Source organism: Mytilus edulis, chromosome 14, assembly GCF_963676685.1.
Source record: "Mytilus edulis chromosome 14, xbMytEdul2.2, whole genome shotgun sequence".
Taxonomy (NCBI): Eukaryota; Metazoa; Mollusca; class Bivalvia; order Mytilida; family Mytilidae; genus Mytilus; species Mytilus edulis.
The window spans coordinates 42,557,458-42,579,520 of NC_092357.1; the positions used below are offsets into that span (position 1 = coordinate 42,557,458).

A 22,063-nucleotide genomic window follows, 5' to 3' on the forward strand; every position below is an offset into this window, starting at 1 on the left:
TTACTTTTCTTCTTCTTCTTCTTAGATATAGTAGTTAAACTCAATAATGAGTACTCAATACTTGTGAGTTCAGTCGCGTAGCTACGTTTACGTCAAAACGCCCGGGCGTACACTTGAATTTTGGTAAAAAGAATATTTTCATCTCAATACATTAAGAGGAACTGGTTAAAATCATATTATAAGCCTTGTATATCTTTCTTCAATGGCTTGTATAATTGCAAATAAAAGTGACGAAATTTACTTTTCAAACAAAAGGTATCGTATTATACATTTGTTCATTTTCTGTCAAAGTCTGAATCTACTGTGAATTCTAATTACTTTCCCTTTGTTTAAAGCTATTCATTATCTGTTGAGATTTGCATTTTTGTCGAGTCTGCAACTTTTTAGTCTCGAAAGCGAGACATAGCAATCCTAAATTCCGTCGGCAGCGTCAACATCTTGGTTCAGCATGTTGTGAAAAGTTTTTTTAGATATCAATGACTGTCAACTATTCATGAAATTTTACGAACGTTGGATATATATTTAATTTTACCGTATTTACTGATGAAAGGAATTTCTTTTTGCAGTTAACAAGTAGATACAGTCTAGGGTTTTTTGTTACACATCAATTACATTGTCTAACCTTCATCGAATTTTATGAAACTTAGCAGAAGCTTTTTTATGATTAATGTCTGAACCAAAATTTTAAAAGTGTTTTTGTTTTAACATTTCAGTTTACGGACTAATCTTTTCGCAACTAACAGACGGTCTGTTTAATACTTTAAATGATAATTTTTTAAACCTTCATAGATTGCCATGAAACTTTGGCAGAAGAAGATCATGAAAAAATATCTAAAGAAAATGTTTAATATTCTTAAATCCTGGAATGGACTGATAAATGGATTATTTTTTGCGGAAGCAATCATAGGCCCAGGCGAGATCTAGGGTTCTACGGAAACCTAAAGTTACGAATTTTCATAAGACATCCGAAAACGATCAAAATTAATTATTTCATGTCCATTAACGAAATTTGCACATGAAAAGGGGTCTTGATTGAGTGATTGCTTTACCCCGTGGCTCCTTTTAAACATATTTAGAGTAACTGGTATGGACATTTTCTATAAAACCAAATCAACACAATGAATAAATTAAACATAAAAGATAAACAAAACAGACTCTAAAGTATGTTGCTATTGGTGAGTTTTTATTGACAGAAATGGTATCTCATTCTTGATAACTCGTTCACTTCAGAGGGGCTTTGCCCCTCGAACCCACTAACAACAGGTGCTATGACCTGGACACGATGGGGCCCTCAGACCTCTTGCCGAGGTTCGGGCGTACACTTAAAAATGGCCTAGCTACGCCACTGGCGTTACGTAGGTGTTGGTAATGTCTATTTACAATAAAAGATCAAAGATCAAAAAAGAAAATACGCTGCCATGATGCTGTACAGTTGGTGCAGGATAAAAACATTCCATCATCTAGGTAACCACTTCCAGTGTCTTGAAAGCTTCGATAGTGGGAGCTTTCACTGTCGATTCCGGTAATTTATCCCAGGCTATTACTGTTCTTGGAAAGAATGATAATTTGTAGTAATCATGTCTTGGGCTGAAGATGGTGTATGCCACGGTATTGTAGTGTCTTGATGTTCTATTTAGTGGAATGAGGTAAGTATCTGTTGGAATTTCTACTAGTCCATTTACAAATTTGTAAAATAGGCATAATCTGATGTTCACTCTTTGTTGGTAGAGAGGTATCCAGTTAAGCTTGCTTATCATGCCTGTGACACTCGATTCGTTACTGTAGTCGTAAAAAATATATTCCTTTCTAAATATAAAGTGGGATTCTGTCAACGTTTTATTTTGTGTTGAATAACTCTTAATCATTTTTTGGTTAGTGTATTAATTGCTATAACTTTGTTTCATTGACTTGTTTCAAAATGAAGTGAGATTCTGACTACGTTTTTTTGTGTGTGTTGAATAAATGTTATCATGTTTTGGTTATAATAGTGTATTGCTATATTTTATTGTTTCATTGTTTCAGATCAAATTAGGACCAAGCTGTTAAAAACAATTATCTTTTGTGTTTTTCATTTTAAATGATCTGAAATATGCAAATTTTTACTCATAGTGATACCAAGCTATAAATACATTCAGTATTTACACGACAGCAATTAAAAACAACAATCATGATTTTCCAATTATTCAACTGGCATTTGAATTAAAATTGGGCGCGAACGTGTAGAGTGCGAACGGACCTTGGGTGCGAACGTGCGAGGTGCGAACGTGTAGGGTGCGAAAGTATATTGGGCGCGAACGGACCTGATACCGAATATATATATATGATAGATTTCGCAAAAAAAAAAATATGCAAAAAAGCCATCCAAATTAAACTAACAATAAGTACACATTCAACATCCAATAGATTTAGTAAAGGTGGACATGTATGTTTTATGTACAATCGTTTTACAAGTAAATCAATTATATATATAGGTGAACCGTTACGTTCTCATTCCCTTCTCAGATACTATAGGTGTCAGACCACTGAATTGACCCCAAAATTTAGAACGTACTCTGCCGGACAAAAAATAGCTCTTTTAATGTTATTGTTTACTTAAACTAACCAACAAATTGGCAGAAAAGAAAGTTATGGTGAAAGAGAAATATATTTATACTCTTTTAAGCCAAAATGTACTTGTCTATGAGCTTGCATTTAAAATTGAGGACTTAATTAATGATCATTACTAAGCGCCATATTATACTAATTTAAAATCCCCAGAAAGCTAGGGGTTAATTTTAGGAGTACTTATCTTCCAAAGGGAAGTTCTTTCTTGCCGGACTTTAAACATGGATTTAAAATTGGCAGGTGATACCTCGTTTATCTGTAAATTAAACTTAAGGTTAAATATGTAGAAAGCTGTGAAAATTGCAAAATTCGGACGAATCGATAGAGATTTTGAATTGGTGTTCGGACACCAGATATCATGGTATAGAGAAAAATAGTAACTGACAAAAAAAGAGAAGAGTTGAGAAAAACTGGGCTGCTCCGCGGAATCTTGAAACTTAAATCAACTCAGTTTTGCTGTGACTGTAAAAGTGTGATGTAGATTGGTAAATAATGAGTTTAACTTTATTGCAGTTGCGGATCAAGGGGGTGTGTGGTTTCCGGTGGTTGGAACCCCCCTTTTTTTGACGATCAATGCATTTGAATTAGGACATCTGGCCACGGTTGGAACCCCCTCCCCTTTATCCTGGGTTGGGACCCCCCCTTTAAAACTGTTGGATCCGCCCCTGCATTGTCAGCAAACGCAGAAAACGTAAAAACTAGGAGCTCTATTAAAAAAGCAAGACATGAATTTTGCGAATTATTTTAAATTAAATAAAATATCTTCCTCATGCAGAGCTCTGATTCCTTACCTGGCGTTGATTATACTTTTTTTGCCCTTTTTGGTTAATAGCATCACTACAGAGACATATATTAATGGTTGGAATGTCAATCTGGTGCAGACAAATTGGCACCGTTTATGTTACCACGGAACGTAAAACGACCAAATGTCAGCCCAAAAAACCCCAACTGAATTGTTTAGCTTTAAATAAGAAAAAGCGCCGCATTTTTGCGCCTTTCCAAAGTCAGGAACCTCTGGCCTGTTAGTCGTGTATGATTTTTAATTTTAGTTTCTTGTGTATAATTCGGAGTTGAGTATGACGTCTATTATAACTGAACTAGTATACATAGTTGTTTTGGGACCAGCTAAAGGACGCCTCCCGGTGCGGGAGTTTCTCGCTGCATTGAAGACCCATTGGTGGCCTGTGGCTGCTGTCTGCTCTATGGTCGGGTTGTTGTCTGTTTGATACATTCCCCATTTCAATCCTCAATTTTATTAGATGAATAAGGTACTTTATGTATAAAATGATTATGTTGAGGATAATGTCCCCTCTCTTGTTTCGATGCTAAACATATGGAAATCTGCAGCCTTTCCCCTTGTACTCCTATACTTTACAGTTCGATTATTAATAGATAAAGGATTATTACATGCACTGCTAAAACAAGAATATAAATAAAGATGCTGCTTAAGCCTTACAGGATTATAATTTACAAGATATAAACAAAATTATAATTATATGATTTTAATTTGTTCCATTATCAATGAAAGTGAAATAGTGAAATAACAATTCGCTTTTAGCAGCCAGTTTGGTTCAAATTGTCATGTTGTAAAAATGCATGAAATTGTGGAATTTTGCATTTGATTATTTTTAAGTCATGTTTGGTATCAAAAGTCAATATTTCTTATGAGTAATTCAGTTTCAATATTTTTATTATGCTAGAAGTGCATTTTATTCAGAAAACAAGATTTTGAACTTTTTTTCAATAATTTTATAAAAGACATGTATTAGTCGTTTTAGCGTTACTATGAAATATTTATGGATTAAGATTAAGATTATGTCGTGAGAATACTTTTTGACAACAATGGTCATCAATGTAATTTATTTGTCAACACCTAAACTGTATATAGAGTGAATAATGTCAATTAACACTAAGTCTTAATTTAATCTGTTTTTGCTATATTTCATTATTTAGAAACTTTTTGTTTATAAGTACCCTTTTCTATTTTCATTTGGTCAAAAACGTTTCTATGATCATGTTTTATAAAGGTGACTTTTTAAACGAAAAAGGATAGAAAGAAATAGAGAGAACCATGTGACGCACCGGTTCGCCCCGCTCTCGATCTACGAGCAGCGGCGGGTTAATATATGTTGCCATGCTTACTGTTTTGTAAATATGCTTTATGAACTGTGCTTGTATATATGTTAGATGGAAAAATAAAGTATGTGAACGTTCATGTATCCAGTCTCGTGTATTGATTTACAATAACTTTCCAGTACGGAACCTCTATCATCTCAGTAAAACGGGCCTAAATTGTTTGGATTGTAAAATTTTATTATACTGTTATTCATTTCCGACGGACTATAGAGTTAACAAAAACGAAACACACCAACAAAACAACCACATGTATAATCGACAATTCAAATTACGACAAACTAGGATTTTCTATTCCATCAAATAATAAGGAAATTCTAAACGTGTCAAATGGCGGAGGACGAGTGCCGATCCTGTGTAACCTTTCGCTGCCAAGCTGAGTGTCCCCATTGAAGAACTTTATTCCAGTTATTCGAAACTTGTTTCCGAAATCATTATTGTGAACATATGGACATACCCATACCTCTTGATTAACCAGCCATGAACAACGAACAGCGACCCATGAAGAATATCGAAACGACATGACATTCCTCGACAACGACCATGAACAACTTAAGATTTGCATATTGTTATTATATGCTAAAGTGGATGTGACCACTTGTATTCGCTGTATGGTGGATTTCTACCATGGATGTGATGTACCGTATGCAGAAAAGACGGTTCGATGCCAATTGTGAAATGAGATACTATTTTGCAATTACTAACTCTTGTATTCAACTTCAGTTTGAATTTATATAACATTTGCTTTATTATTTTCATGTTTCAATATTTACATATTTTATTGCTTTTGATTGACCAATTTCGTATCTAGTTTAAGTCCAATAGCCGGTCTATTGTTTCTTTTTCTTGATGTTTATAGTGCTAAACGTAGTCTGGACAACTACAAGAATTTTTAAAGCTCAGTCAAAATCAACAGAATTGTGAAAGCAACTTATATTTTTTTATTTTTTTAAAATTCATGAAGACGAGCGATTTAAAACCCATGATCACGCACCTTGTAATTTACAAAAACAAAAAAACTGGATATCGTTGGTATTTGTCACAAAGCTAATTAGGGCACTTGACAGGTTATCCAAAGCTAAGGAAGGCATTCTGATAACCTTGACCAAGATATTGTTCTATTGAAAGTGCAACCGGTATTCTGTCCGGGTTGAAATTTTAAGGAGGTTATAAGGGGCCTGTCTTAGATGAATTTCGAACCTCAACGGACCAGAAACTAGCATTAAATAGACGATGTTTTATTGTTGTATATTACTTGGTTTTTATTTTCGTGTAAATGGCTCTCACTTACGTTTACGAAGTAGAGGTTCGTCCGAATGATATATATTTTTTTCAAAAATAATACGCAAAATTCTGAAAATTTAGAGATATTCATGTCATATATATGTATAACTGTTGATGTCAAAATTTATACAGCTTCGGGGTCCGAAGCTAGAGGGATGTTGGAAGAGTTGTCATGTTGTAAAAATGCATGAAATTGTGGAATTTTGCATTTGATTATTTTAAAGTCATGTTTGGTATCAAAAGTCAATATTTCTTATGAATAATTCAGTTTCAATATTTTTATTATGCTAGAAGTGCATTTTATTCAGAAAACAAGATTTTGAACTTTTTTTCAATAATTTTATAAAAGACATGTATTAGTCGTTTTAGCGTTACTATGAAATATTTATGGATTAAGATTAAGATTATGTCGTGAGAATACTTTTTGACAACAATGGTCATCAATGTAATTTATTTGTCAACACCTAAACTGTATATAGAGTGAATAATGTCAATTAACACTAAGTCTTAATTTAATCTGTTTTTGCTATATTTCATTATTTAGAAACTTTTTGTTTATAAGTACCCTTTTCTATTTTCATTTGGTCAAAAACGTTTCTATGATCATGTTTTATAAAGGTGACTTTTTAAACGAAAAAGGATAGAAAGAAATAGAGAGAACCATGTGACGCACCGGTTCGCCCCGCTCTCGATCTACGAGCAGCGGCGGGTTAATATATGTTGCCATGCTTACTGTTTTGTAAATATGCTTTATGAACTGTGCTTGTATATATGTTAGATGGAAAAATAAAGTATGTGAACGTTCATGTATCCAGTCTCGTGTATTGATTTACAATAACTTTCCAGTACGGAACCTCTATCATCTCAGTAAAACGGGCCTAAATTGTTTGGATTGTAAAATTTTATTATACTGTTATTCATTTCCGACGGACTATAGAGTTAACAAAAACGAAACACACCAACAAAACAACCACATGTATAATCGACAATTCAAATTACGACAAACTAGGATTTTCTATTCCATCAAATAATAAGGAAATTCTAAACGTGTCAAATGGCGGAGGACGAGTGCCGATCCTGTGTAACCTTTCGCTGCCAAGCTGAGTGTCCCCATTGAAGAACTTTATTCCAGTTATTCGAAACTTGTTTCCGAAATCATTATTGTGAACATATGGACATACCCATACCTCTTGATTAACCAGCCATGAACAACGAACAGCGACCCATGAAGAATATCGAAACGACATGACATTCCTCGACAACGACCATGAACAACTTAAGATTTGCATATTGTTATTATATGCTAAAGTGGATGTGACCACTTGTATTCGCTGTATGGTGGATTTCTACCATGGATGTGATGTACCGTATGCAGAAAAGACGGTTCGATGCCAATTGTGAAATGAGATACTATTTTGCAATTACTAACTCTTGTATTCAACTTCAGTTTGAATTTATATAACATTTGCTTTATTATTTTCATGTTTCAATATTTACATATTTTATTGCTTTTGATTGACCAATTTCGTATCTAGTTTAAGTCCAATAGCCGGTCTATTGTTTCTTTTTCTTGATGTTTATAGTGCTAAACGTAGTCTGGACAACTACAAGAATTTTTAAAGCTCAGTCAAAATCAACAGAATTGTGAAAGCAACTTATATTTTTTTATTTTTTTAAAATTCATGAAGACGAGCGATTTAAAACCCATGATCACGCACCTTGTAATTTACAAAAACAAAAAAACTGGATATCGTTGGTATTTGTCACAAAGCTAATTAGGGCACTTGACAGGTTATCCAAAGCTAAGGAAGGCATTCTGATAACCTTGACCAAGATATTGTTCTATTGAAAGTGCAACCGGTATTCTGTCCGGGTTGAAATTTTAAGGAGGTTATAAGGGGCCTGTCTTAGATGAATTTCGAACCTCAACGGACCAGAAACTAGCATTAAATAGACGATGTTTTATTGTTGTATATTACTTGGTTTTTATTTTCGTGTAAATGGCTCTCACTTACGTTTACGAAGTAGAGGTTCGTCCGAATGATATATATTTTTTTCAAAAATAATACGCAAAATTCTGAAAATTTAGAGATATTCATGTCATATATATGTATAACTGTTGATGTCAAAATTTATACAGCTTCGGGGTCCGAAGCTAGAGGGATGTTGGAAGAGTTGTCATGTTGTAAAAATGCATGAAATTGTGGAATTTTGCATTTGATTATTTTAAAGTCATGTTTGGTATCAAAAGTCAATATTTCTTATGAATAATTCAGTTTCAATATTTTTATTATGCTAGAAGTGCATTTTATTCAGAAAACAAGATTTTGAACTTTTTTTCAATAATTTTATAAAAGACATGTATTAGTCGTTTTAGCGTTACTATGAAATATTTATGGATTAAGATTAAGATTATGTCGTGAGAATACTTTTTGACAACAATGGTCATCAATGTAATTTATTTGTCAACACCTAAACTGTATATAGAGTGAATAATGTCAATTAACACTAAGTCTTAATTTAATCTGTTTTTGCTATATTTCATTATTTAGAAACTTTTTGTTTATAAGTACCCTTTTCTATTTTCATTTGGTCAAAAACGTTTCTATGATCATGTTTTATAAAGGTGACTTTTTAAACGAAAAAGGATAGAAAGAAATAGAGAGAACCATGTGACGCACCGGTTCGCCCCGCTCTCGATCTACGAGCAGCGGCGGGTTAATATATGTTGCCATGCTTACTGTTTTGTAAATATGCTTTATGAACTGTGCTTGTATATATGTTAGATGGAAAAATAAAGTATGTGAACGTTCATGTATCCAGTCTCGTGTATTGATTTACAATAACTTTCCAGTACGGAACCTCTATCATCTCAGTAAAACGGGCCTAAATTGTTTGGATTGTAAAATTTTATTATACTGTTATTCATTTCCGACGGACTATAGAGTTAACAAAAACGAAACACACCAACAAAACAACCACATGTATAATCGACAATTCAAATTACGACAAACTAGGATTTTCTATTCCATCAAATAATAAGGAAATTCTAAACGTGTCAAATGGCGGAGGACGAGTGCCGATCCTGTGTAACCTTTCGCTGCCAAGCTGAGTGTCCCCATTGAAGAACTTTATTCCAGTTATTCGAAACTTGTTTCCGAAATCATTATTGTGAACATATGGACATACCCATACCTCTTGATTAACCAGCCATGAACAACGAACAGCGACCCATGAAGAATATCGAAACGACATGACATTCCTCGACAACGACCATGAACAACTTAAGATTTGCATATTGTTATTATATGCTAAAGTGGATGTGACCACTTGTATTCGCTGTATGGTGGATTTCTACCATGGATGTGATGTACCGTATGCAGAAAAGACGGTTCGATGCCAATTGTGAAATGAGATACTATTTTGCAATTACTAACTCTTGTATTCAACTTCAGTTTGAATTTATATAACATTTGCTTTATTATTTTCATGTTTCAATATTTACATATTTTATTGCTTTTGATTGACCAATTTCGTATCTAGTTTAAGTCCAATAGCCGGTCTATTGTTTCTTTTTCTTGATGTTTATAGTGCTAAACGTAGTCTGGACAACTACAAGAATTTTTAAAGCTCAGTCAAAATCAACAGAATTGTGAAAGCAACTTATATTTTTTTATTTTTTTAAAATTCATGGAGACGAGCGATTTAAAACCCATGATCACGCACCTTGTAATTTACAAAAACAAAAAAACTGGATATCGTTGGTATTTGTCACAAAGCTAATTAGGGCACTTGACAGGTTATCCAAAGCTAAGGAAGGCATTCTGATAACCTTGACCAAGATATTGTTCTATTGAAAGTGCAACCGGTATTCTGTCCGGGTTGAAATTTTAAGGAGGTTATAAGGGGCCTGTCTTAGATGAATTTCGAACCTCAACGGACCAGAAACTAGCATTAAATAGACGATGTTTTATTGTTGTATATTACTTGGTTTTTATTTTCGTGTAAATGGCTCTCACTTACGTTTACGAAGTAGAGGTTCGTCCGAATGATATATATTTTTTTCAAAAATAATACGCAAAATTCTGAAAATTTAGAGATATTCATGTCATATATATGTATAACTGTTGATGTCAAAATTTATACAGCTTCGGGGTCCGAAGCTAGAGGGATGTTGGAAGAGTTGTCATGTTGTAAAAATGCATGAAATTGTGGAATTTTGCATTTGATTATTTTTAAGTCATGTTTGGTATCAAAAGTCAATATTTCTTATGAGTAATTCAGTTTCAATATTTTTATTATGCTAGAAGTGCATTTTATTCAGAAAACAAGATTTTGAACTTTTTTTCAATAATTTTATAAAAGACATGTATTAGTCGTTTTAGCGTTACTATGAAATATTTATGGATTAAGATTAAGATTATGTCGTGAGAATACTTTTTGACAACAATGGTCATCAATGTAATTTATTTGTCAACACCTAAACTGTATATAGAGTGAATAATGTCAATTAACACTAAGTCTTAATTTAATCTGTTTTTGCTATATTTCATTATTTAGAAACTTTTTGTTTATAAGTACCCTTTTCTATTTTCATTTGGTCAAAAACGTTTCTATGATCATGTTTTATAAAGGTGACTTTTTAAACGAAAAAGGATAGAAAGAAATAGAGAGAACCATGTGACGCACCGGTTCGCCCCGCTCTCGATCTACGAGCAGCGGCGGGTTAATATATGTTGCCATGCTTACTGTTTTGTAAATATGCTTTATGAACTGTGCTTGTATATATGTTAGATGGAAAAATAAAGTATGTGAACGTTCATGTATCCAGTCTCGTGTATTGATTTACAATAACTTTCCAGTACGGAACCTCTATCATCTCAGTAAAACGGGCCTAAATTGTTTGGATTGTAAAATTTTATTATACTGTTATTCATTTCCGACGGACTATAGAGTTAACAAAAACGAAACACACCAACAAAACAACCACATGTATAATCGACAATTCAAATTACGACAAACTAGGATTTTCTATTCCATCAAATAATAAGGAAATTCTAAACGTGTCAAAATTGTCAAAATTATACAAGAAAAATCGCTGACGAAATATTTTCTTGCAAGTGAATAATTCGACCTCATTGAATACGTATTCATGTGACATTCAATTTAACCTTTAAGCTGGATATGGATTACGCATAAATAAAGGCAACAGTAGTATACCGCTGTTTGAAATTCATAAATCGATTGAGAAAAAAAACAAATCCGGGTTACAAACTAAAACTGAGGGAAACACATCAAATATAAGAGGAGAACTACGAGACAACAGAAACACTACACTAAAAAGTAACACACACAGAAACGAACTATAATGTACCAATGGTCAATTTCCGGACTTGGTACAGGACATTTTAAGAAAAAAATGGTGGGTTGAACCGGGTTTTGTAGCTAGCCAAACCTCCTGCTGTTATGGCAATGTTAAATATAATTAAAATGACAACATTACATGACATGACTACAATACAAATAAATGGGAGAACATAAAGGACAGAGAAACACACAAATAATAGCTATCAAAAAGTAGCAGGTTTACAATTTAATACGCCAGACGCGCGTTTCGCCCACACAAGACCAATCAGTGATGCCCAGATTAAAAAAAATGAAAGCCAAAACAAGTACAAAGCCTTAGAGCATTGAGTACCAAAAGCTTCAAAAAGTTGTGTCTAATACGGCCAAGGTTATTTGCCTGGGATAAGAACATCCAAGTATTTAGAATAATTCATACTTTTTGCAAATAGTAAACTTATAGAAATGACTATATAATAGATATACATCATAACACTGAAGTGGTGACTAACTACAGAATAAAAACGTATACATAAAACAATTTAAACCAGCTCATAAAAATCACAGCCGAGTTAGCTGACGACATCAACGCACAAAATGACGTCACATTATAATATCTAAAAATTTCCAAAAAAAAAGGATAGAATTAGGATAGAATTCAAGATTAGGTTGAACTAGTTGATAGATCTTCTTTACTTTCACATACATATAGAAAAGAATTTGACCCACACAAGATAAAACATAACACAATATCCAACCTGAATTCTGTTGAGGCTGTTTTTGTTTGGGTAAGGAAACACCACTGTCAATGAAGTCCAAAAAGGTTGAACATGACGTTTGAACAGCAATATGTAACCACCATATAATAGATGGGGAAATATAGTTGTAAAGAAATTGGAAGTTGATAATATGAAAGTTAAAATTATCTTGTTAGGGAGCTACCATTTGATTTTTATGGGGGGCTAGGATGAAATTTGAAAAAAATAGGCAGGACAGGAGTTTTGAGTAAAAAAAAAGGCAGGATGTGACACTTGCAAAAAAAAAAAAGTCAGGACGACAATTTAGGTAAAAAAAAGTCAGGATAAACTAAAAAAAAAAAGGCAGGACCGATTAGAGTGAAAAATAAAAAGGCAGGACAGAGATTACAGCTAAAAAAAAAGGCAGGACAAAATTTTTCATCCTAGCCCCCCATAAAAATCAAATGGTAGCTCCCTTAGATGCATCTTTGTTTTGTCTTTTACACAAACCCAGTATAGGTTTTCTGTAATTCTCTTATTGTTTGAGGAGTTTGCATCTAGATGTATAAAAAAGAAGATGTGGTATGGTTGCCAATGAGACAAATGTCCACAAGAGACCAAAATGACACAGACATTAACAACTATAGGTCACCATACGGCCTTCAACAATGAGCAAAGACCATACCGCATAGTCAGCTATAAAAGATAAGACAATGTTAAATAATTCAAACGAGAAAACTAACGGCCTTATTTATATAAAAAGAAAATGAACGAAAAACAAATATGTAACACATAAACAAACGACAACCACTGAATTACAGGCTGACAGGATTTTTTTTTTAAAGAAATACGTTTCGATGATTTTTTTTCTTAAATATAGTGGCCTAATATGTTTGTAATGACAGTATACTTAGCGTGATTGAATTTAAGTATAGCTTTATTAAACAATAAAATACAAGTCTTTAATTTTGAAATTTTTGCATGTTCATACAATGTTTAAAAAAAAACCCAATCTAAATAAACTAAGCTAAATCAAATGCTATCCATGTGAAACCTTGTCTAAAAACCCGGTAAAATTTGAAATTGAGAAACAAAGTCCAACGTACAAAGCCTTAAAATGCCAAAATCAACCAGTTCCTTTCCTGTTATAAAAGAAGTTTCATGACGACGTAGTTTAAATTTTTGTTCTCCAAATAGGGACCTATTGCGTCATCAATTCTGGGAACAGGGTGTCTATCTTTCCATGTGAAGTCATTTAACAATCTGTAATCTATACACAGAACTTTAAGGGTCCATTTTTACTTTCTAAATAAAAATACAGGATTAGAATAAAGGATTTGGCTTGATTCAATTGCTTTCTTGTTTGTATTGCTTTATTTCTCTTTCCATTTTCGACTATATATTACAAATAAAATCGGCAGGGATGTAAAATAGTTATTGTGTAACAACTGAAAATCATTTTTTTTTACAATGTCATGTTTAAGATCATATTAAACTTAATCCCTAACGGAAATGATTGTGCTTGATTTTCAAATAATGATTCAATCAGTGTTAGATTATGCATCCTTGCTGTTTTTCTTAGTTTCTTTCTTTTTCTTTTACTTTTCTGACATTGGAAGCGGACTTCTTCTAAATTGAGTTTTACTATGCGCATTGCTGTGTGTATGTTTATTCTACATAGGGTAGAGGTATAGGGGATGGTTGAAATCTAACTGACATGTTTTACCCCGCCGCCGCATTGCTGTGCATGTTCCAAGGCAAGACACTCTGATTTATTAGAGAAGATCATATTAAACTTAATCTCTAACGGAAATGAGTGTGCTTGATTTTCAAATAATGATTCAATCAGTGTTAGATCATTGTGCATTCTGGTTGTTTTTCTTAGTTTCTTTCTTTTTCTTAATTGAGTTTTACTATGCGCATTGCTGTGTGTATGTTTATTCTACATAGGGTAGAGGTATAGGAGATGGTTGAAATCTAACTGACATGTTTTACCCCGCCGCATTGCTGTGCATGTTCCAAGGCAAGACACTCTGATTTATTAGTCTTGTATTAATTTAAATTTTAGTTCATTTATATGTTTTGAAGTTTGATATGACATCACATAGTACACATTTTTGTTTAGTGCCCATTTAAAGCTCGCCTCCGTGTGGGACATTCTCGCTGTGTTGAAGACCCATTTCCACATTCCCCATTTCTATTCTCAATTCTCAGGCATTACCCATATATTTGTATTTTTGTTTTTCTATAAGATGGAAAGTTGAAGTTTCAATCAACTTTTCCAAATGGCTTAAATATTATCGGTATTTATCTATAAAAAGTACAACACCATCATCTGCATTTTGTTATGGAAAATTTTCATCTCCATCTTTTGCTGGCCATTACGAAACCAGAGTTTTCATTACCAAATATCAAATTGTCCTCCCTTATAATTTATACACCCTTATCATTCTAAATTAAATTTTTTCGGTTTAATTGAATTTACCAGTAAAATCTAAGTTTTTTGTAAGATTATTTAAAAAAAAAAATAAAAATATTTCTGTGGTTGGGCTGGGACTGTTGCACTAACGTTACTATATATGCCATAGGTTTGTGAGGATTGGGTTTCTAAGATGCATACCGTGAAAATGCATTTGTTAAAAAAAGAAAGGGAAAAGGTTAATGCATGGAATAGCAATTTTTCAGTGCAAATCCTGCGAATTCGTTCTTTGATCACATGTTCTATAGATTAATCTATAAACCTGGAAAAATGTATTGCAACACTTACTTTGAAAACTGCAAAATGACATGATTGTAGAATGTGTATAATTTGGGTTTTACCAAATACTTTTAATCCGTTTGTGATTTAAAATTGAATTTGTAATTGAGGCTTAAATTTCATTTACAGCAAACTAAGAATAGAGAGACACATCATAATAAGGGTATTGTCACCAGTCCTTACAACCCCAAAAAGGCCTGCCATCGCCTGGTATTCTACACCTCCACAAATGACAGAGGCAAGCGCGTAGTATCGACTTCGATGAAGAGTTTGACATCAACGACCCAGACCTACTGCGCACACCACCACACACATCGCCCGTCATCAACGCAGATTCGAAAGAGGCAATACAAACAGCCATGCTAACAGCACGACCTAATAGTCCGTACCAGCAACAACAATGCAGTCGGAGTAAAATGAAGGCCAAACGACAGACACCGGTCTGTAAAGTTTCACATCCAATTGAAATATGAAATCTCAAAATGAACCCATTACAAAGGCCCTTTTGTATATGGAACTTCAAAATATAGGCTGCCCATTTCCCGGAATTTGAGCCTCCACATAGGATTTTTTTATTACTTGTCTTAACGCGTTGCAGGGGACAGAAATGCCGGGCGTCCGTCATGTGTTGCCAGATTTTTGTGAAATTTATATCATCAGCAATGTCTTTGAAACTCGCGAAATTAAGTCCTGATCAAATCATTTAACCAACTATGCCCCCTTTGAAATTAGTGATATTGTTGGCTTTTTTCAAAATTACCTCTACCCTTTTTTATTGGGAAAATATGCGTCATTTGTATCAAATTGGGAAATTTATAATAAACCATGAATTTGACTGGAACTTCAATTAGTAGATCCCCTTTCAAGAGGTAAACCCTCATTTGAAATAAGAGCCCTTATTGTCAGTGATGATACATAAATAGACCTTCAAATCTGCACATATAGTCATTTTAGGCATGTTTTTCCGTTTGTATTCATGCACAATGACTACTTGACTGCACTGTTTGAGAAAAAAGTTGTCTTTTTGGGAATAATTTTAAGTCATTTTTTTTCAAATTGGGATTCTTCTCCGGGGGGAAAAGCCTTTATTCTCCAGTAATTTAAGGCAAAAAATATCACTGGAAATATAAATCATAATTGATATACGGTATACCATTGCATTTGGCCTGAAGCGTTTATTTCTCTTTAGATATTAAATTTAAAAAAAAGAAAGAAAATGCTTTTTTTTTAGTAACTGCCCATGTATATTGGAATAGATAAAATATGTGCACTACGGGGACTTTTGAACTCTTTTTTTGAAAATAAAATTAATATTGTACCAAGTTTGAAACGGGTATTTATTAGCCCAGAAATAATCACACTCCATAATAAATACCAGTCGTATTTGGGCATAGGACATTTGAGCGAAAAAGAAAAAAGCACATAGGGTCATTTGAGCGCCGACTTCATAGGACATTTGAGCGCCGGGATATTAACCTTACCTGAGTTTTCAGACAGGACATTTGAGCGAAATTTTCCCTGATAATTTTACACGAATTAAGATTTTTTTTTAAAAGTAAGAAAAAAAAGTAAGATTTAGTTATAAATATTTTTTATTTTATTTCACACCCGAGTAATTCGACCGGTTCTGGCTGGTTTATGTAAGTGAAATCCTAAGTTGATCTCTATTTACCAATCAATTGTAAATTGTACTGTAACCTATATAACATTGTTAGGTTGATTTTCTAGGCACTTTACAATATTCATACAATACACTGTAAAAATTGTGCTTAGAGCCTAAACATGTTTAGGAAAATGTTTAGAAGCTAAACACATAAATGTCTGTGGTGTTCCCATTCTAAACATGTTATGAATTTCATTTCATTTCATTTCATACTACATCTTATTTTTATGTCTTGCAATAGCAAATGAAAAAGCATTGATGCACCGCAGAGCCGAACAGAAAAGGAGAAGGAACAGAATCTCCGGGATTTGCATTCGAAATACTGCCAGCAGGAAATTACGAGGGATTTTTATGTCAGAAGCCTGGGATATAAGTTCCAAGCCCGAACAGACTTGTAAATAATGTCACAGGAAACGATATCAGGCAATGATATGTTCGTTGTTAACTAGTAACGTGGCTATGTCATCGCTCCGCTTGGTTCAATCTCAGACCAAACATGTCTGCAGGTCGTATTATCATCCTCTGCGCTTGCCGTTGCCGACGACGCGCTAAGACGTAGACGTTTTACGTAGAAAAAGTTGACAGCACTTTTCTGCGATTATAAACTATAAATGATCTTAAAGGAAAGACCACGTATACTGCTTTGGAAATGATTGCACGATGTTCACATATCCTCACCCTTACATTCAGACACAACATATGCAATTATATATATATATATATTATTATTTATTTTTTTTTGTCAAAATGATGTGGATGCTTGAGCATCTGAGCATACATGTAAGCTACGCCACTGCAGACAGGATAGCCGGACGTGAAACGTCCACATATCAGAGACACATCATTCAGGGGCGGATGCAGGAATTTTCGAAGGGAAGGGTGCTAACCCAGGGCAAAAGGGGGGTGCAGGGGGGGTGCAAAACATGTCCCGATACAAATGCATTGATCGGCAAAAATAAAGGGGGGGGTGCGCACCCCCGGAACCCCCCCCCCCCTGGATCCGCCACTGTCATTAGAGCTCATTGCAGAACTAATGTTTTGGAAAAATGAGTCCTGCAAAATTTTCATTTTTTGTGAAAAGTGCGAAAAACTATCAAGTTCAGTGCAGCAGCTCTGTTCTATCCATGTAGGATTAATATTGGATGAAAAGTAAGTTAATACCATGAATTCAATTTTAAACCATAAACGGATTAAAACCAATTGATAAAACCAAAATTATACACATTCTACAATCATGTTATCTTACATTGTTTTCAATGGAAGTGTTGTAATACTTTTCCAATTGTATATGTTTACTTAATAGAATATTTTGTAAATACGTTCATCAGAAAGATTTCGACGTTGGCTTAATTTTGGTTATAAAATTGCTCAAGTTTTCGTGATAACTTTAGGGTTTACGCAGATAATGCAATTGAAATGTACAATAATTGGTCTATAGCATTGTCTACGTCATTTGATTTTTTGTTTAAAAAGTTATCAAAGGTACCAGGATTATAATTTAGTACGCCAGACGCGCGTTTCGTGTACATAGACTCATCATCAGTGACGCTTTTAAAGTTGCAATCACACCTAATCACCTTATTTTATATCAGGCATGTATGTTGGTCTAACTTATCGTGAACTAATGTTTCTATACATTTGATTTTTGTTTATAAAAATTAAAGAAGCAAACCCTAGCTATATTTTTTCCCCAGAAAAAATCAATTGTATAGAACTTACTGAAGAATTGTTAGCTGCATATTTCATTCTAGCGAAGTTGTCCTGAAAATTAACTACTTAATTTTCATGGGAAATGCATTTGCATCATATAATTTGTGATCGGGGAAATACATATGGTCATTCGAATCATTGCAAAGTTCATCTGACCCATATGCTGACCATGACCTCACATTCATGATTTATTCATCAGCAATATAGTTATAAGGTCAGTTACTAGAAGAATTTGGTGGCCCATATTTGTCGGTGTAGTCTTCAAATGTGTATTTTCGTCCAACAGGGTTCACCTGACCTTGGTCTCATTTTAAGTGTTAAGCTTTAATATTGTACTTAGATTTAAAGGATTTTCATTATATCAATCAGTCATAACATTGCATTTAATTCTGCTGGCGTGCCCGGCGACATTCATCGGCCTTCAGGTACCTTTGATAATTATTTACACCACTGGGTCGATGCCACTGCTGGTGGACGTTTCGTCCCCGAGAGTATCACCAGCCCAGTAGTCAACATTTCGGTGTTGACATGAATATCAATAATGTGGTCATTTTTATAAATTTCCTGTTTACAAAACTTTGAATTTTTCGAAAAACTATAAGGTTTTCTTATCCCAGGCATAGATTACCTTAGCTGTATTAGGCACAACTTTTTGGAATTTTGGATCCTCAATGCTCTTCAATTTTGTACTTGTTTGGCTTTATAAATATTTTGATATGAGTGTCACAGATGAGTCTTATGTAGACGAAACGCGCGTCTGGCGTACTTAATTGTAATCCTGGTACCTTTGATAATTATATTCAGCAGGAAAAAAGAAAATCATAGTCAATTACAATCAGAGCCGAATGCACTCCGGTTGATTGATTGGTGATTAAAGGCACTTTCAACATGCACTATTTCGTGGAATTCAGCCTTTACTTAACATTTTCAGGGCTCAAACTCATTACCTAGGTTCACTATTGTCATGCCAATGATAAAGATAAATTACTAAGACCACTCAGCTGTCGACTTCCTATTAGCCATAGATACCTCTAGCTGTTTTGTTAAAGACTGAAACTATCTTGGCCAATTGATGTCTTGTCAATTATGAGCTTGGTGTGGGAAAGGATATACCCGACATATACTCAGTGGCGGATCCAGAAATGTTCATAAGTGGGGGCCCACTGACTGACCTAAGAGGGGGCCCGCTCCAGTCACGCTTCAATGATTCCCTATATAAGCAACCAAATTTTTTTCCCAAAAAGGGGGGGCCCGGGCCCCCTGGGCCCCCCTCTAAATCCGCCTCTGATCCTTTAACTGTATCATACCTTAATCTGAAAGCATGTTAAAAGAGCAATCTTCTCACATTTTATCTCAAAGTTCTGATAGTATGTTTTCTTTTTATAACACAACATTTGATTTTCCATGCATAATCTATATAAAATCTGACAATTTGCACAACCTGTAGTGTGAAAAAAGTATGGTGATCCATACTTTTTAATATATTTTTGAAAAAAAAGCATGATAAAAACTTCATTTTGTCAAACAATTCTATCAATTTTAATTAAGACGCCCTAGCCACCTTAAGCAGACTATATTTTTTCAATACAGCTGTGATAACATCTTCAGTGATTGTTTACAGTGAAAGATGTGGTTCTAGGTGATTAGCTTTGAAGATTTCTATTATAGTCAATTGGTGGGTTTATGTTTCTCCTTTTTTATTAGATTTTATGTTGTGTTTTGAAGACTTCTTTTTCTTTTAGTTTCTTTTCTGGTTATTGTTGCATTGGTTTTGTCAGTCTGTTTATTGATTTATCAGTTTTGATTGATAAAGAGGGCCTTAATGGGGGTCCTACAATTCTGTTTTATTTAGTCTTTCAAGTCATTTTTATCTTTTCTATACACATTTTGTCCGTTATTCTTCGTTTTTTATAACCCAATTGCATTATCCCCTTTTCCGTTTTCTGTAAACCCCATCCAGACCCCAAGTAAACCAACTTATTTTCAAAGATATTTAACAATTAGCACTTTTTACATGTTTTCAAAACAATTGAATTTTATGATATTCTAATAGCATTTTTTAAATAATGAAAGTTTAAAATTGAGTTGGTTTTTTCTACATTAGAGAATGCCTGTACCAAGTCAGGAATATGACAGTTGTTATCCATTTGTTTGATGTGTTTGGACTTTTGATTTTGCCTTTTGATTTTTCTTTTTGAATTTTCCTCGGAGTTCAGTATTTTTGTGTTTTTACTTTTTCCTTGTATTCAAAGTTTTGTAAACAGTAAACTAAGTTGTGTTTTTTTTCCATATATCAGCTCTTTGGTTCTGCAATGTAAAACCAAGTGAATGAAAAGAATCAAACAGATCTCAACCATAATTACAACAATAATATAATCAGTTCTTTATTTCTTATAGATATATCTTTCATATCACATTGGTCAATAATTAATATGTCACAACTCAACAAGTCACAACTCAACAATAAATATATAGATTCTGGATAGAACAATAAAAAATAAATATTCATACCATAAAAAATAACAAAATAACTTCAGTCAAATTTACTGTTCATATTTTAGCAAATTCTGATTCATTTGATACTTGTACTAGTCTTCACCATTTGTGTATCCAAAACAAATATAAAACTTCATGTTTTATAATTTATATAGTAATTAAGTCCTGGTTTACTGTGTTTCAAATATATCCAAAGTTTGTATAAGCATGTACAGTATACTGTCATTAAACTGCAGCCAGTTTTGTTCTGAATGGAAGATGACAGAGATAGATTAAACAGCTAGTTTGTTGATTAAAACAAGCAAATGTATTACAATCAAAGTGCTTATGAGCACTAAAGGGTAAAGATTGCTATCATTTTGCTATACCATTGAAATTAAGCATGAAATTGTATTAGGCATTGCAAGGCAATACTATGAAATAGAGATATAATTGTAATTGATTAAACTACAGTTATGTGTAAGGAAGATAACTCCACAGTATTTTTTTTAAGAACAGATAACAGATTCATGCACCATGCACAATGCATGTTATGCCTCGTTCACACATACCTTTAATTCGAATTGTGAAATCGCTAATCGCGTTCACACACTCTTCTTTTTTTTAATTCGAATTGATTCGCTAATTCGAATTAACTAATTCGCATTAGAAATACGTTTTTGTTCTGAATTAAAAGTTAACGTCGTTAGGACAGTAAAGCGAATTTGACGCGCATTCCAATTCGAATTAGAATTGACATTTGGATGTTAAACGTTTCGAATGCGAATTAAACTAATTCAAATTAGTTAATGTGAATCGAATTCGAATTACGTGTGAACTCAGCATTATATTCTGGACAAGTATGATTACAGCAACATATGCATACAAATCATTTTGTAAAATTTAGTATATGAGTATACATTTTATTTATAAATTTCTAGATAGGTAAATGAATAGAAAGTTGTGCTCAATGTACTATGTTTTGTGTATATAAAAAGAAGTGATAAAATCTGGAAAATTGATCAAGCCAACTACTTAAAGGGTTTATAGATTATACAAGTGCAAACCCTGGAAATTTCATAGATTTTTTAGCAATTGTACATAAATCCTTTTACAAGTAGATATGCAGTTATTGGTATAATCAATGATTATGTTAGGGCATTATAATTAACAGTTCAGTTTTGAAAAAATGTTTTGTGGCTTTAAAAAATGGGACATTTTACAGATAATAAGGGAACAAGATTTGTTTTATTTGTCACAACAAATTTGAACAAAGGCTCATGGAATGATATGTCTTGGTCACATTTTAAAAGTTTTAACAAGTTTTAAAAAAATGTAAATTTGTAGAAATCATGT

General features: G+C 33.4%; 1 protein-coding gene across 1 annotated transcript in view; it reads left to right on the plus strand.

Moving 5' to 3' along the window:
- The window catches only part of LOC139502590 (protein Wnt-6-like), a 466,832-nt gene that overhangs the window by 407,559 nt on the left and 37,210 nt on the right, over positions 1-22,063 (plus strand). The gene's annotated exons all lie outside the window — the stretch shown is intronic.